The 13,691-nt window shown below is 44.0% G+C and overlaps 1 protein-coding gene across 5 annotated transcripts in view; it reads right to left on the minus strand.

Moving 5' to 3' along the window:
- SMYD4 (SET and MYND domain containing 4) overlaps positions 1-13,691 on the minus strand; it is a 50,042-nt gene that overhangs the window by 33,908 nt on the left and 2,443 nt on the right. The gene's annotated exons all lie outside the window — the stretch shown is intronic.

Here is a 13,691-nt window from a genome sequence, read left to right on the forward strand (position 1 = left end):
GGTGACAGGGCGAGGCCCTTTCTCAAAAAAACAAAAAACAAGAACAAAAAGCCCTGGAGAAGGTTTACAAGTATTTTTTAAATTTTTGTTTATGAAGACCCACAATAAGAAATACCTTTTACATTATGACTCAGTATAATGCTTTTGTGTTTGAATATATTAAAATTTTATAAGACATTATTTATCTTTGCTATGTATGAGGTAAAAACAAAGTTAGTATCAAATATGATTTTATTAATATTTAAATACAACATAGAAAAGTCACAAATCAGGCTGGGCGCGGTGGTTCATACCTGTAATCCCAGCACTCTGGGAGGCCAAGGTGGGCAGATCACCTGGTCCAGGAGTTTGAGACCAGCCTGGGCAACATAGTGGAACCCACCTCTACAAAAAATACAAAAATTAGCCGGGCGTGGTGGCAAGCACTTGTAGTCTCAGCTATTGGGAGGCTGAGGCACGAGAATCGCTTGAGCGTGGGATGCGAAGGTTGCAGTGAGCTGGGATTGCACCACCACACTCCAAGCCTGGGTCAAATAATACAAAAAAGAAAAACTAGGAAAGATTTTATTTAATTTAAGAGGTGTGCTTGCCTGTTCTGCATTTACTCCAGTCCAGAAAACATGAAGGCAATACCCTATGCCTGTCTGGTACACCTCAGAGCTTGTTCTTTTTTCTGTTTTTGTTTTAAATTAGGTTAAACCTAAAAATCCTAGTTCAAACAAAAGGTTTGTGGTAAACAGTAACAATAGCAAAATTCTTCTTGCCTAACAATACATGATGAACTCAATGACTTTTTTTTTTTTTTTTGAGATGGAATCTCGCTCTGTCACCCAGGCTGGAGTGCAGTGGTGCGATCTCGGCTCACTGCAACCTCTGCCTTCCGGGTTCAAGCGATTCTCCTGCCTCAGCCTCCTGAGTAGCTGGGATTACAGGCGCCAGCCACCACACCCAGCTAATTTTTGTCTTTTTAGTAGAGACGGGGTTCCACCATGTTGATCAGGCAGGTCTCCAACTCCTAACCTCATGATCCACCCGCCTTGGCCTCCCAAAGTGCTAGGATTACAGGTGTGAGCCATCACGCCCGGTCAACTCAATGGTTTTTAATTATACTTCAGTGTAATGAGGAACTAAGCTGCAACAATTCATTCTTTTCTCCAGGTACCAGGTTAACTCAGTCATTGACTTGGACTTTTGAAAAGCAAATGGATGTTCTATTTTCTTTTCTTTTTTTTTTTGAGCCATGGTCTCACTCTGTCACCCTGGGTGGAATACAGTGGCTCCATCATAGTTCAGTGCAGCCTTAACCTGCTGGGCTCAAGCAGTCCTCTCACCTCAGCTTCCTCAGTAGTGACGACCACAGGTATGCACCACCATGCCTGGCTAATTTTTTGATTTTTGTTTTTAAGAGATGGGGTCGCCTGTGCTGCCCAGGCTGGTCTCGAACTCCTGGGCTCAGGTGATCCTCCTGCCTCGCTTGGCCTCCCAAAGTGCTGGGATTACATGTGTGAGTCACTGTGCCCAGACTACTTTTTGGTTTTTTAGTAGAGATGATGTCTCAATACGTTGCCCAGGCTGGTCTCAAACTCCTGAGCTCAAGTGATCTTCCTGCCTTGGCCTCCCAAAGTGTTAGGATTACAGGTGTGAAGTCACTGCATCCAGCCGATTCTCTTTTTTTTTTTAATTTCTTCTGGAATATTATGATAAAAAAATTGAGGCTGAGGTGGGAGGATCGCTTGAGCCCGGAAGGTCAGGGCTGCAGCAAGCTATGATCACACCACTGCACTCCAGCCCAGTCAGCACAGCAAGACCCTGCCTCAAAAAAAAAATAAAAAATAAAAAAAAATAAAATTGAGGTAGTAAGATGGAACAAGCAATCTATTTTTTTTTTTTTTTTTTTTTTTGGAGACGAAGTCTCACTCTGTCATCCAGGCTGGAGTGCAATGGTGCGATCTTGGCTCACTGCAATTTCCGCCTCCTGGGTTCAAGTGATTCTCCTGCCTCAGCCTCCCGAGTAGCTGGGATTACAGGCACCTGCCACCACACCCGGCTAATTTTTGTCTTTTTAGGAGAGATGGGGTTTTGCCATGTTGGCCACACTGGTCTTGAACTCCTGACCTCAGGTGATCCGCCCGCCTCGGCCTCCCAAAGTGCTGGAATGACAGGTGTGAGCCACCACGCCCGGCCTATTTAAACCATTTTTTAAGTGTACAGTTCACTGGCATTAAGTACATTCATATTGTCCAACCATCAGCACTATTCATTTCCAGAAGTTTCTCACCATCCTGTGCTGAAACTCTACCCATTAAACCATAACTCCTCATTCCTCCCTCTCCACATCCCCTGGCAACCTCCATTCTGCTTTCTGCCTCTGTGAATTTACTTATTCTAGGTATTTCATGTAAATGTAATCTTATATTACTTTTCCTTTTGTGTCTAAACTTATTTCTCTTAGCAAAAAGTTTTCAAGGTACATCATGTTGTAGTATAAAGCAGAATTTCACTTATTAAAAAAATTTTTTTTTGGCCAGGCGCGGTGGCTCACGCCTGTAATCCCAGCACTTTGGGAGGTGGAGGCGGGTGGATCACGAGGTCAGGAGATCGAGACCGTCTTGGCTAACAAGGTGAAACCCCGTCTCTACCAAAAATACAAAAAATTAGCCAGGTGTGGTGGTGCGTGTGTGTAATCCCAGCTACTCGGGGGGCTGAGGCAAGAGAATCATTTGAACCCAGGAGGCGGAGGTTGCAGTGAGCCCAGAGCATGCCACTGTACTCCAGCCTGGGTGACAGAGTGAGACTCTGTCTCAAAAAAAAACAAAAAACTTTAAGAGATGGAGTATCCCTTTGTCGCCCAGGCTGGAGGACAGTAGCTATTCTGCACTCTAACCTGGGCAACAGGCACAGTCTAGCTACGGGCACAATGATCGCACACTATTGCCTTTTTGTAGGTGTGTGAAGTGATCTCTCACTGTGGTTTTGGTGTGTGTTTCTCTGATTATGAATGATGTTGAACGTCTTTTCGTGTGTTTACTGGCTGTTTGTGTATCTTTGGAGAAATGAGTCAAGTCCTTTGCCTATTTTTTAATCCGATTTTTTTGTTATTGAGTTGTAGGAGTTCTTTATATATTCCAGATATTAATTTCTTATCTATGATTTGCAAATAGTTTCTCCCATTCTGTGGGTTATCTTTTCACTCTCTTGATACTGTCCTTTGGTGCACAAAACCTTTTTTTTTTTTTTTTTTTTTTTTTAAGACAGAGTCTCGCTCTGTTGCCCAGGCTGGAGTGCAGTTTCTTGGCCACTGCAACCTCCGCCTCCCGGGTTCAAGCGATTCTCCCGCCTCAGCCTCCCGAGTAGCTGGGATTACAGGCATGCACCACCACGCATGGCTAATTTTTGTATTTTTAGTAGAGACAGGGTTTCACCATGTTGGCCAGGCTGGTCTCCAACTCCAGACCTCAACTGATTTGCCTACCTCGGCCTCCCAAAGTGCTGGGATGACAGGCGTGAGCCACCGCGCCTGGCCTAAAACTTTTTCAGGCTGGAGTGTAGTCGGCTTGGTCATGGCTCACTCCAGCCTTGACTGACCTCTCAGGCTCAAGTAATCCTCCACCTCAGCTTCCTGAGTAGCTGGGGCTCCAGGCATGCGCCACCATGCCTGGCTATATTATTTGTAGAGACGGGGTCTCACTTGTTGCACCCAGGCTGGTCTCAAACTCCTGGGCTCAAGTGACCCTTCTGCCTTGGCCTCTCAAAAAAGTGGTGGGATGACAGCTGTGAGCCACCATGCCCAGCCTAGAAGTTTTTAATTTTGATGAAGTACAGTTTTTCTTTTGTTGCCTGTACTTTTGGTGTCAAATGCAAGAAGTAACTGCTAAATCCAATGTCAAGATTTTCCCCTATGTTTTCTTTTAAGAAGTTTACAATTGGCCAGGCACGGTGGATCATGCCTCAGCACTTTGGGAGGCCGAGGCGGGCGATCATGAGGTCAGGAGATCGAGACCATCCTGGCTAACACGGTGACACTCTGTCTCTACTAAAAATACAAAAAATTAGCTGGGCGTGGTGACAAGCACCTGTAATCCCAGCTACTCGGGAGGCTGCGGCAGGAGACTGGCATGAACCCAGGAGGCGGAGCTTGCAGTGAGCCGAGATCCTGCCACTGCACTCCAGCCTGGGTGACATGAGTGAGACTCTGTCTCACAAAAAAAAAAAAAAGAAGTTTACAATCTTAGCTCTTAACTTTAGGTCTATGATCCATTTTGAGTTAATTTGTGTATATGAAGGCCCAACTTCAGCCTTTTGCATGTAGATTGTGATTAGGATACAGACAGAAAAAAGCACATTTTTTCTTTCTCCAGTCTTGCCCTCTCTCTCTAGAACCCTGGGGATGTAAAGCCTTTCATGGAGCTAACTGGCGAAGCAGAAAGTCCCAGCTCTGGCCCCAAAGTAGAGTGCAGATTACTGAGATTGGACATAATAGCTTAATAACTGGGACACATCCACATATGCACCATTTTTTCTCTAAGCCATTTGAAAGTAAGTACAGGCATCATGGATGTTCACCTCTAAATATTCGTAGGCCTCTGCTTTAAAAATAAGGACATTCTCCTATATTACCATAATATCATTATCACTAAAAAATTAGCAGTAATTCAAATATTTAAATTTAAATGTTATCAATTATTCCTAAAATGTCGGTTGTATCTTTTTTCACCCTAACCAATCCAAGATCAACGTTCTCATGTATTGAATTTAGTTATTTCTTTTTAGCCTCTTTTTAGATAGTGCTATAATTTTTAAATTTATTTTAAATTTTTTTTTTGAGACAGGGTCTCACTTCCATTGCTCAGGCTGGAGTGCAATGGTATGACTTCTGCTCACTGCAACCTCTACCTCCTGCCTCAGCCCCCCGAGTAGCTGGGACTATAGGCACATACTACCACGCCCGGCTAAATTACTTTTTATTTTTATAAAATAGAGATGGGGTCTCGCTGTGTTGCCCAGGCTGGCCTCAAACTCCTGGGCTCAAGGGATCCACCTGCTTCAGCCTCCCAAAGTGCTGGGATTATAGGTGTGAGCCATTGCACCTGGCCAATTACAATTTTTTTTTTAATGAGTAATTTTTTTTAAAAGATTCAACACCAGAAAAATGTTTCACATTCTGGTTTCACCTCATTGTTTCCTCATGGTTAGATTCACATTAAACAATTTTTATTAAGAATACGCTGGGTGTGGTAGCTCACACCTGTAATCCCAGCACTTTGGGAGGCCGAGGCAGGCGAATCACCTGAGGTCAGAAGTTCGAGACCACTCTAGGCAACGTGGTGAAACCCTGTCTCTACTAAAAATACAAAAATAAGCCAGGCACAGTGGCACATGCCTGTAATCCCAGCTACCCAGGAGGCTGAGGCAGGAGAATCACTTGAATCTGGGAAGCAGAGGTTGCAGTGAGCAGAGATCGTGCCACTGCACTCCAGCCTGGGAGACAGAGCGAGATTACGTCTCAAAACAAACAAACAAAAATGACTATATAGTTAAATCTATATACTTCTTGTTGCCTCAAATCAGGAGACATATAATGTCTCCCCAGTATTGTGGAAGCTAAGTTTGGTCACTTACTTAAGGTGGCAATTGCTGAATCTTTGCAATGTAAAGACACCTTTCCCTTGTACTTAAATACTCTATAGGGCCATACTTTGAGATCATGTGAAAAGCCTGTTTCCCAGTGATGGTATTTCTAAAGGTTTGAGCATCCACTGATAATTGCCAGAATCACTCATCACACTAGGAGTTACAAAACGGTGATTTTTCTAATTCTACCATTATTTCTAAATTTATTAGTTGGCAATCTTTTGTAAAGACAAACTTTCTCCTTTTCCTTGTTTCGTGTGAGCAATATTTACACAGACATAAGATGTATTTACTTATTTTTGTTTGTTTTGAGACAGTCTCACTCTGTTTCCCAGGCTGGAGTGCAGTGGCGTGATCCTGGCTCACTGCTACCTTCGCCTCTGGGGTTCAAGCAATTCTTCTGCCTCTGCCTCCCAAGTACCTGGGATTACAGGCACCTGACACCACGCCCAGCTGATTTTTGCATTTTTAGTAGACATGGGGTTTCGCCATGTTGGCCAGGCTGATCTCAAACTCCTGAGCTCAGGTGATCCGCCCGCTTTGGCTTCCCAAAGTGCTGGGATTACAGGCATGAGCCACCGTGCCTGGCCAAAAGTCAATTAAGAAAGTAAACTCAGATATTAGAGTACCACTATGGACTTAAACAATTTATTATCATAAACTATTCTCATCATTATACTTTTTCATGGTCAAATTATGCTAATATTTGACTGGTTCCTATGTTCTTTTTTGTTGTTTTTGATCCAGGGTCTTGCTCTATTGCCCAGGCTAGAGGACAGTAGTACCATCACAGCTCACTACAGCCTCGACATCCTGGGCTTAAGCAATTTTCCCACCTCAGCCTCCCAAGTAGCTATGACTACAGGCATGTGACACCATGCCCAGCTAACTTTTTATTTTTTTGTGGAGACACAGTCTCACTATGTTGCCCAGGCTGGTCTCAAACTCCTGGGCTCCAGCGATCCTCTTGCCTGAGCCTCCCAAAGTGTTGGGATTACAGGTGTGAGTGGTGTCACCATACCTGGCCTACGCTCTTTTTTATATAAATCTATTAGTCTTCGAGCACTTCCTTGTTTTCTGACACAGGTTATTCCAGTTGAATCAGCACAAAATAAAAACAAACAATAAGGCTGTGAACGTGGATAGTGAAGCTATTAAGAATTTCCTACGACACTCTGGGAGATTCTTAATTGCCGGAGTGGGGAGGTAGGGGTGGACAGTGGGAGGTCTTCTGTCTCAAAAGGTTTTCAATAGATGAAAGGCATCTCTTGTGGGAAAACATTCCTCAAAGAATGTCCATTGGCAAGAAAGAAAAGTGTGTGCTTGGCTTTAAACTTTAAAGGGCCAGTTCCTATTTTTACCTAACAGGCATGCATGTGGAGATCAGAAGTTTAAATCTTTTTTGGTTACTTTAGATTGTGATTGAACAGACTTACAAATAGCTCTTTGAGCTAACTTGTTTTTAAGGAGAGAGATGTGGGTATGAATTAGTGAGAGACATACAGAGCAAACAAAAATGGAGGTGATTTATTAACCCCAGGGGAAACGAGAGCACAACAAGAAAGGAAATGTAATTCAAAGCATCCTTCGCAGTTCATGTGAGCAAGATTCACACAGACATAAGAACGTATGCGTTGAATGTTGGTTCAATCTATTTAATACTCTATAGGTTATATTATAACAGTTATCATGAGGGAATGAGGGAAAAACAAAGTATAGGCCGGGCACGGTGGTTCACGCCTGTCATCCCAGCACTTTGGGAGGCCGAGGAGGGTGGATCACCTGAGGTCAGGAGTTTGAGAGCAGCCTGACCAATGTGGAGAAATCCTGTCTCTACAAAAAATACAAAATTAGCTGGGCGTGGTGGTGCACGCCTGTAATCCCAGCTACTCGGGAGGTGGAGGCAGAATTGCTTCAACCCAGGAGGCGGAGGTTGCTGTGAGCCAAGACGGCGCTATTGCACTCCGGGCTGGGCGACAAGAGCGAAACTCCGTCTCAAAAAAACAAAAACAAAAAACAAAGTATACACCTGTGAGTTGGGAATAAGAGAGCAAAATTACATCTAAAATTATACAAACTCAAGAAAGAGAAGTATTTGCAATGTTTAGAAATATAAATTAAGTGTCAGAAGGCTGGACACAGTGGTTCACGCCTGTAATCCCAGCACTTTGGGAGAACAAGGTGGACAGATCACCTGAGGTTGGGAGTTTGAGACCAGCCTGGCCAACATGGTGAAACCCCATCTCTACTAAATATACAAAAATTAGCTGAGTGTGATGGCGCACACCTGTAATCCTAGCTACTTGGGTGGCTGAGGCGTGAGAATCGCTTGAACCTGGGAGGCAGAGGTTGCAGTGAGCTGAGATCGCGCCATTGCACTCCAGCCTGGGCAGCAGGGTGAGATCCTGTCTCAAAAAAAAAAAAAAAAAAAAAAAAAGGTCTGGTGTGGTGGCTTATGCCTGTACCCCAGCACTTTGGGAGGCTGAGGTGGGTGGATCACTTGAGGTCAGGAGTTTGAGACCAGCCTGGCCAACATGGTGAAACTCCGTCTCTACTAAAAATATAAAAATTAGCTGGGCATAGTAGTGCATGCCTGTAATCCCAGCTACTCGGGAAGCTGAGGCAAGATAATCACTGGAACCTGGGAGGCAGAGGTTGCAGTGAAAGGAGATCACGCCACTGCACTCCAGCCTGGGTAACAGAGTGAGACTCTGACTCACAAAAAAAAAAAAAAAAAAATTAAATGCCAGAAGAAACAGTTAAAGTAGCTGTCTCTGGGGAATAAGAATCAGGAATGGGGAAGAGTGGACAGGGAGTTGCTGTTTTTCCTGATAAGTTTTGAAGCACTATTTGATTTCTTAAAGTATGTATGCATATTATTCTGATAAAAAATTAAACTAAGGAAGGAAAATATTTTCACTAAGGCATCCTGTCTACATAGTTTTACAGGATTTTTCTACTAGCCTTTAAGAACCACGTAATTCCTATATTATATAAGCTATTTCAGAGCATAGAAAAAGGCGGGAAGCTCTCCAATTCATTCTGAGGCTACCATAACCCGCCATGGTATCAGCTGGGATTACAGGTGCCCGCCACCATGGCCAGCTAATTTTTTGTATTTTTAGTAGAGACAGGGTTTCATTCACCACGTTGCCCAGGCTGGTCTTGAACTCCTGACCTCAGGTGATCCACCTGCCTTGGGCTCCCAACATGCTGGGATTACAGGTGTGAGCCACCGCACCCGGCCAGATGATTTTAAAACTCTTACCTTTTATTTACACCACCAATTACCAATTAGAGAATGTAACCGGGGGGGAAAGGCTTATTCACAATAACAACAAAAACCTTACAACAAGAATAAGTCGAACACGAAATGTGTAAGGCCTATATAAAGAAAACTATAAAACTTTACTTAAGGACGTAAAACAAGCCTTAAATAAATGGGAAGACGTACCCTTTATTTGGATTAGGAAATTCCATATTGTAAAGGTGTCAGTTCTCCTTAAATGAATCTATAAATCCAACACATTCCCAATCAAAAGCCCAACAACATTTTTTACAGAACTTGACAAGCTGGCCAGGCGCGGTGGCTCACGCCTGTAATCCCAGCACTTTGGGAGGCTGAGGCAGGTGGATCATGAGGTCAGGAGATCAAGACCATCCTGGCTAACACGGTGAAACCCCATCTCTACTAAAAATACAAAAAAAAAAAAAAAAAAAAAATTACCCGGGCGTGGTGGCGGGCGCCTGTAGTCCCAGCTACTCGGGAGGCTGAGGCAGGAGAATGGCCAGGAGGTGGAGCTTGCAGTGAGCCCAGATCGCGCCACTGCACTCTAGCCTGGGCAACAGAGTGAGAGTCCGTCTCAAAAAATAAAATAAAATAGAACTTGACTAGCCAATTCTAAAGTTCACATGGGGGAAATGCACACAAAATACCCAAGATATTCTGAATAAGAACAATGACTGTGTGTGTGCGAGCAGGAAGCTGGCCTCTGGGCCACTTCCTGGAAGCCACTTGGGTACTGAGACTTCTCTGCTTTCAAGTACCCCTTCTCTCTACTTCCGGTAAATCTGAGTGGGGAATCCATTTCTTGAGGGTGAGGTAGGGCAGACCCCATTTCACAGCAGGGTTGGGCACATGACGTAGGCCTGGCCAATCAGAGGAGTCTCATACCTCTGGTTGAAGGGATGTGCATATGATCAAAGTTCAGTTGACCTGAGCCCAACCCAGAAGTTTTCTGCTGAAACTTCAGAAAGATAGCCTCTTCCCCTGGGGTGTTATTACACTATCAGGGTGTGCCCAGGGCTGTGAATGGTTATAGCGCCCACTAGATGGAGAGAATCTGTATGACACATGAAGAAATACACATTCTGATGACATCCTTTGAGCCCCTGAATACAACCTAGCCTGAAAATAGATCTCCCTTCAGATAGCCTAGTTTCATAGCTAAAAATTTCATACTTTGAGGTGGGTTTCTGTTACTTGAACTTGAAGAGTTCTAGAGTTTCTAAAATGATACTATAGGCCAGGCGGGGTGGCTCACCTGTAATTCCAGGACTTTGGGAGGCCAAGGTGGGTGGGTCACCTGAGGTCAGGAGTTTGAGACCAGCCTAGACAACATGGTGAAACCCCGTCTCCACTAAAAATACAAACATTAGCTGGGCATGGTGGCAAGCACCTGTAATCCCAGCTACTCGGGAGGCTGAGGCAGGAGAATCGCTTGAACCTGGGAGGCAGAGGTTGCAGTGAGCTGAGATTGCACCACTGCCCTCCAGCCTGGGTGACAGAGCGAGACTCAGTCTCAAAAGAAAAATAATAATAATAAAATGACACTATAAAGTCACAGTAATTAAAACCCTTTTGTTTCGGCACAGACCTAGAGCCTAGAAACAAATCTGTGGATAAGTAGTGATATGGCTTGTCTGTGTCCCCACCCAAATCCCAAATCTGGGAAACACAGCTTTCCCAGAAGGCTGTGTTGTCGTAGGGACCCGATGGGAGGTAATAGAATCGTGGGAGTGGTTTCCCCATGCTGTTCTCGTGATAGTGAGTGAGTTCTCACGAAGTCTGATTATTTTATTTTTATTTGATTTTTACTTTTTGAGATGGAGTCTTGCTCTGTCGCCCAGGCTGGAGTGCAGTGGCACAATCTCAGCTCACTGCAACCTCCGCCTCCCAGGTTCAAGCAATTCTCCTGCCTCAGCCTCCTGAGTAGGTGGGGTTACAGGCACACGCCACAATGCCTGGCTAAATTTTTTTTTTTGCATTTTTAGTAGAGATGGGGTTTCATCATGTTGGCTGGGCTGGTCCTGAACTCCTGACCTCAAGTGATCCTCCTGCCCCAGTCTCCCAAAGTGCTGCGATTACAGGCGTGAGCCACCGCGCCCAGTGAAATCTGATGATTTTATAAGGGGCTTTCCCCCTTTGCTCAGCACTTCTCCTTCCTGCCACCCTGTGAGGGCTGTGCCTTTTTCCCCTTCGTCTTCTACCATGATTGTAAGTTTCCTGAGGCCTTCCCAGCCGTGTGTGAGTCAATTAAACCTCTTTTCTTTATAAATTACCCAGTCTTGGGTATTTCTTGATAGCAACGTGAGAATGGAGTAACATGAGTAGGAATTTAATTTTTAATAAGTGTGGCATTTGCAAGCACTGGGGAAAGGATGCGTCATGCATTAAATGCTATAGAAAACTTGTCCACCTGGGAAAAAAGTGAGAATACTCCTTCACATAGTACACAAAATCAACTGGAGATGTATACATACATCATAACATCATGTTGTACACCTTAAACGTCTATTTTGTCAATTATACCTCAATAAAGCTGGAGGAAAAAGTGCAGAAGGATTAGAGAGCTAAAGGTAAACAAATGTTAGCAGAAAACAAAGAACATTTTTATCAACTCCCAAGTAGTTGGAATTACAGGCACATGTCACCTTGTCTGGCTTCATTTTTATACAGACCTGTCTGTTATTTTCCTTTTTTGTTGTTGTTGTTGTTGAGAAATAGTCTTGTTCTGTCACCCAGGCTGGAGTACAGTGGCATAATCAAGGCTTGCTGTTGCCTTGGCCTCCCAGGTTCAAGTGATCCTCCCACCTCAGCCTCCTGAGTAGCTGGGACGACAGGCACATGCCACCATGCTTGGCTAATTTTTAAAATTTGTTTATGGAGATGGAATCTCACTATGTTGCCCAGGCTCCTGGGCTCAAGCAATCCTCCCAGCTCTGACTCCCAAAGTGCTAGGTTTACAGGTATGAGCCACTGCACCCAACCTCATCTTCTTTTATAGCTTCTGGGTTGTGTGTCTTGCTTAGGATGGTTTACTCCACCATCCTAAGCAAGACAGGAGGATCGTTTGAGCCCAGGAGCTCGAGGTCAACTTGAGCAACATACTGAGAGACCTTGTCTCTAAAAAAATTTTAAAGGAAATTTAAAAATTTAAAACATATATACACAATTTATATACAATGTAAATGTAAAAAATTTACATTGTAAATAGGGTAAAAAAGATAAACAGATTGGGAATAATTTATATAGCGAATAATAACTTATATAGCAAAGAATTATACAGCTAGATTTATGAAGATCTCCTACAAATGAACAAGAGAAAGAAAGACAACCTGCTAGAAAATGGGCAAGGAACACAAATAGGCAAGACACATGAGAAATAAAAAAGCACCAGGGGGCCAGGCGCAGTGGCTCATGCCTGCAATCCCAGCACTTTGGGAGGCCAAGGCAGGCGGATCAGCTGAGGCCAGGAGTTGGAGACCAGCCTGCCCAACATGGCGAAACTCCATCTCTATTAAAAATACAAAATTAGCCGGGTATGGTGGCATGCAATCCCAGCTACTCGGGAGGCTGAGGCAGGAGAATCACTTGAACTTGGGAGGCAGAGGTTGCAGTGAGCCGAGACTGCGCCACAGCACTCCAGCCTGGGCAACAAGAGCAAAACTCTGTCTGGAAAAAAAAAAAAAGAAAGGAAAAGAAAAGAAAAGAAGAATAACAAAAAAAGTATAACCCTAATTGTACCGAGTATCTGAACTGGCAAGCCTCAAAACTGAACTCATTATTTCATTCAATTAATATATGAGCGCCTACTAACTGCCAGGCACTATGCCAGTTCCTGGCACAAAGATAAAGATGTCAACCTTGAACTTGAAAGGTGTGTGTTTGTGGATCTGCAAATATATAAGGTTCTGCTTTATATGTCATATTAAGCACTAATATGAGCCAGTCACTAAACTAAGAACTTTATATACATTACCAAGTTGTCATTCAATTAATGTTTACTGAGCACTTATTTTTTGACATTGCACTATTTTTGTCTATAGAAAGACAAACAGGCCAGGCACAGTGGCTCATGCCTGTAATCCCAGCACTTTGGGAGGCTGAGGTGGGCGGATCATTTGAGGGCAAGAGTTCGAGACCAGCCTGGCCAACATGGTGAAACCCTGTCTCTACTAAAAATACAAAAATATGAGCCAGGCAATGATGGCGTGCGCCTGTAATCCTAGCTATTCAGGACGCTGAGGCATGAGAATCGCTTGAACCCAGGAGGTGGGAGGTTGCAGTGAGCTGAGATCGTGCCACTGCACTCCAGCCTGGGTGACAGAGTGAGACCCTGTCTCAAAAAATTAAAATAAATAAATAAATAAATAAATAAATTAGCTGGGCATGGTGGTGTGCGACTGCAATCACAAATACTCGGGAAGCTGAGACACGAGAATCGCTTGAACCCAGGAGGTGGAGGCAGTGGGCTGAGATTGCGCCACTGCACTCTAGCCTGGGCGACAGAGTGAGACCCTGTCTCGAAAAAAAAAAAAAAAAAGAAAGACACACAAATACAAACATGATCCCTTCCCTCATGAAGTTCACAATCTAGCGGCAAAGGCAGGCATTAGTCAAAAGAGCCCACACATATATAAAGGAAAATCACATGGTGTTGTAAATGTACAAAGAGTGAAGATGGCCCAGTTGAGGCTCAGGGAGAGCTTTCCTGAGGAAAGATCTAACTAATCCTGTAAGACGACAGAAGTGAATTAGTTCACAGGACATGCTGAGA

This window comes from Pongo pygmaeus, chromosome 19 (genome assembly GCF_028885625.2).
Source record: "Pongo pygmaeus isolate AG05252 chromosome 19, NHGRI_mPonPyg2-v2.0_pri, whole genome shotgun sequence".
Lineage (NCBI taxonomy): Eukaryota > Metazoa > Chordata > Mammalia > Primates > Hominidae > Pongo > Pongo pygmaeus.